This window comes from Anser cygnoides, chromosome 6 (genome assembly GCF_040182565.1).
Source record: "Anser cygnoides isolate HZ-2024a breed goose chromosome 6, Taihu_goose_T2T_genome, whole genome shotgun sequence".
NCBI lineage: Eukaryota > Metazoa > Chordata > Aves > Anseriformes > Anatidae > Anser > Anser cygnoides.
Genome location: NC_089878.1, coordinates 17,449,171 through 17,453,877, shown reverse-complemented (window position 1 = coordinate 17,453,877; position 4,707 = coordinate 17,449,171).

Sequence of the window (4,707 nt, the reverse complement as noted above, 5' to 3'; positions counted from 1 at the left end):
AAATGGTTGTAGGGACTGTTGCAGGGAAAAAAAAAAAAAAAAAGCAATAACAAAATAGGAAGTAAACTGATACAGCACTTCCTGAGTTCATTCGTCCATAGTAGGCCTGTTGCTCCTATCAGCCGAGCTGGGACTCGGCAATGCTGATGTGAATGTGTCACAGGACAAAAAAAAAAAAAAATCATAGAATCATTAAGGTTGGTAAGACCTCCAACATCATCTTGTCCAACTATCACCCTACTACCAATGTCACCCACCAAACCATGTTTAGTGTAAGCACCACGTCCAGCCTTTCCTTGAACAACCCCAGGGACGGTGACTCCACCACCTCCCTCCTGGGCAACCTGTTCCAATGCCTGACTGCTCTTTCTGAGAAGAAATGTCTCCTAATTACCAAGCTGAACCTCCCCTGGCGCAAATGGAGGCCATTCCCTCTAGTCCTGTCGCTAGTTATCTGTGAGAAGAGGCCAACCCCCAGCTCCCCACACCTTCCTTTCAGGTAGCTGTAGAGAGCAATAAGGTCTCCCCTGAGCCTCCTCTTCTCCAGACTAAACAACCCCAGTTCCCTCAGCCGCTCCTCACAGGACTTGTGTTCCAGGCCCTTCACCAGCTTCATAGCCCTTCTCTTGATATGCTCCAGAGCCTTGATGTCCTTCATGTACTGAGGGGCCCAAAGCTGAAAACAGTACCCAAGGTGCAGCCTCACCAGAGCTGAGTGCAAGGGGACGATCACCTCCCTGGTCCTGCTGCTGGCCACACTATTCCTGATACAAGCCAGGATGCTGTTGGCTTTCTTGGCCACCTGGGCACACAGCTGCCTCATGTTCAGGCGAGCATCAACCAACACCCCCAGATCCTTTTCCTCTGCACAGCTTCCAGTCACTCTGCCCCAAGCCTGTAGCATTGCCAGGGGTTGTTGTGGCCAAAGTGCAGGACCCAGCCCTTTGCCATGTTGAACCTCATCCCATTGGCCTCTGCCCATTGATCCAACCTGTCCAGGTCCCTCTGCAGGGCCTTCCTACCCTCTGGTAGATCAACACTTCCCCTCAACTTGGTGTTGTCTGCAGACTTACTGAGGGTTCACTCAATTCCCTCATCCAAATCATCAATAAAGATATTAAAAAGGATAGGCTCCAATACCGATGCCTAGGGAACAAGGGTCAAACAAATTGACAAGGTTCCTGTCTGAACAAATAAAGTACAAATAAAATAAATAAATAAAATAAAATAAAATTTAATCCAAAAAAAAAAAAACTTCCCCTAAGGGGAAGAGAATTGGTCCAAAGTGTTCCAGCATCACTGAAAAATGTGTGACAGTGTGATACATACATCCTTTCAGCAAAACCTGTATCTGCAGCATGCATGTCTGTCACTTCAATAGGAGCTGCGGCTGAAACATCACCTGAAATATGTCAAGGACATGCACTACGTAATACATTATACCATTTTGAGTGCTTTTGAGTGCTGTTCATTAGAGGTTTTTTTTGGCTGCTGAAAGTTTGAGGTAGCAGAGCATCACTGATTAACGGGGAGTCTGGCTCATTATAGGCCCAAGTTTGTTTGGACTGAAAAAGTAATTAAAGGTATAGGGGTGAAAAATAGGAAAATGCTATGTAAGGTCTTAAAATGCTTACAGTTCATTTTCAGCTCTTGTGAGATAATGAAAACAAACTCTTAGAGGACACAGCAGATCAGGGTCAGAAAGGCATTAATTCAGCAGAGCCAGATGGTTTCTGCAGGGACATCTGGAAGTGAGCAGCGTGCCGGGAGCCAGCAGGGCAGGAGCTCTGCGGCAGCGCTACCTACCTGCAGCCTGCCGGTTCTGGTGTGTGTGCCCCTCTGTGTGCACACCTGATGGGGTGCAGTATTTTGTAAGGTGGAGACGGTGGCAATGAGGTGAGAGTCATGTTGGGAAAGCACATGATTTCCTCTTTCAAACAAAATGAAGAAACATATCAACAACAGAGTAATTCTGGTAATCATTTTTGTACTTTGGCCTCATGGTTACAGCCAAGAATAGTGATGGTACTGTCTGCTAGCGCATTGCTCCATCTGAAATTTGTTTGACCATGATATCCGTAGACCAGTCTACAAGAGCTGCAGATAATTGCATGCAATATCCCTGTGATGTGCTGGGGGAAGCATGTCATTTTACATGTCTTATTCACATTCCCCCTTTCCTCCTGTTAGAATTGTGCCCATGGTCACACACTGTAGTTGAGGCTGCAAGACAAGGGATGCTTCACTCTCTTGTGTAGTTGTTAAGAATGTGTCCTCCCCTGTGCTGTAGGGTCCTTGTTCTGTCCCAAACACTCAGGGGCAGCTCAGGGCTTCATTTCCACTTTGTTACGTGATGCTGGAAAGTCTTACGCACCAGACAGCGACAGTATGGGTAAACAGCATGCATGGGGAAAGAAAGTAGAGATGCATTATTTCCTGAAACATTTGGAAAATGTTATTGAAATGGTGCAGAAAGCCAGTTAATTCAAAGTGCTCCAAAGTACCAAATAAACACTGAAATCAAAATGGATTCAACACAACAAATGGATTCAAAACAACAAATCTAAGTGGACTAAAGAGAAATGAAGGTTTCATAAAAAAAAAAAAAAATCCCTTTAATAGATAGTTATTGGAAGTTTGACATCATAATATTTATAGTTTAGGTAACAAATTCAAAGCTTCCTACTTTTTCTGGAAAGCATACTTCTTTTTATCTTTTTGCTGGTTTCTAAAAATAACTTACCCTCAGGAATCTCATAATTTTTTCATGTTCACGAGGGATCATGCTTACGTCTGATTGCTGGAATAGCTAACTTTTTCTTTTTTTCCTTTCTTTTTTTTTTCATTTTTTTTCAAATGACCTTTCAGGACATTCATTTGCTTCTTTCATTATTCAGCAGCCATATTCTTCTGTTTACACTTGATGTATACACGTATAATTCAGTACTTGTCTTGTGGGAATGGTGCAAGGCATCCGCTTTTCAAGAACGGGACGTTGATTAAGGAAAGATAGTTACTGAAAAGATGGGGACATTTGTTGCTCTTAATAATAAAGCATACTTCATTTGTGCATGCTCTGTTATATTTGTCATTGCTTAAGTACATGCATACGGACCACTGGATAAGAGTATTAAAAATTAATTGTGCTTACATATTTAACACTTCACATTTTATTCATTCTCATTAATATGGAAATACAGTATTTATTTTGTGAGAATTCTCTTGAGACAAAGCTATTTGTACTAAAACAAAATGCTTTTTAAATCCCAGTGCTGAAAGCAACCTCCTCATTGTGCCCTGAGGATTGCTTTGCAAAATCAGGACTGCAACATGCTCTGCATCCAACAGGAGTGTTCTCCTGCTTGAAGTACGGTGTGGAGCTGGTGAGTTTGCAGAGCTGGGGCCTAATAGTAGCGAATTGTGAACAGCATGGGCTTCGCATGACAACTTTGACTGGAGCCTTATTGCTTAATTGCATGGGTTTTTTTTGTTTTTTTTTTTTTTTTTTACGTTTGTCGTGCTTATTTTCTAAAAAATAAATAATATGTTTAGTTATATAACTAGCAAATGTGACCATAATTATGATTCACTTTAAATAAGGCTTGATTCTACTACCAGGTTCTGTCATGTCAGATGATTACCACTGATATTAGGACATATCACATAAACAAATGTTCTGAAATGCTGTAATTTGGAAGAACCATTCATGCCTGGTATTTATGGTCACATTGAGTATACAAACATAACACACACTCAATTAAAAAATATGATTCAAATATAGGAAAATGTTTTAGTCATGCCAACTTTCATATAGTTGCACCCTATATTTAAAAGACAAGTAAAAGGCCAATAGCAGGAATGAAGGCTACTTTTTAAATAGGTATTACGTTAAGGAAATGAGAATTTCAATTTTAGACGTAATTAACTGCAACTTAATTATCTGAAACCAGCAGTGTGGCGTACCATATCTCACAGTATTGCTAGAAGAAGTCTGCTTTACCAGCAGCCATCCCTCAAAAATTACCTAAGTCCTTATTCAAGTCCAATTTTAAAAATGTCTGCTAATACAGCTATAATATGCAATTACAGCTGAAAGCAGGAAAGACGCATTCATGACTAGGCCCTAGGCTCATTTCAAAGACAGATTCCAAGACGTTTTGATGAAAACATGAATCTGTAGCTAATGCTATATCGTCATACACATAGAGCTGATAATTCCCATTTCTTAATTATCAAAATTGTGAAGTAACTCAGGAAAGAAAACTGATCAGATAATGAATTGCCAGGTATAATTTCAGTCATAAAATCTACCTATACCAGTGAGGCACCTGTTGGGCCAGATTTATAAACTTTATGACCAGTATTGAGGAGCTTATCAAACATCTGATTCATACAGGTAAAGTATATGATATGGAACACCTGATATTCTGCTTTCATTTTAATAGGTATTACAGGCTTAAGACCGCAGCATTCAACACACAAAATCATGACGTAGTGAGTGGGGGGACGCTCATTAAATAATACTTAGACTGGTCAAAGTCTAGTTAATTTACTGCAGCAGTTTAAGACTTAGCCACCAAAGTGTAAGCTGTCTGTCCTGCCAAAGACTACTATCCCACAGAAGGGTCAGGGAAAGGGAACATCAGGCCATGCCCGAGATGGCTCAGCATGTATACAGCATTTTAACTTGAACCACTTTAATTTAAA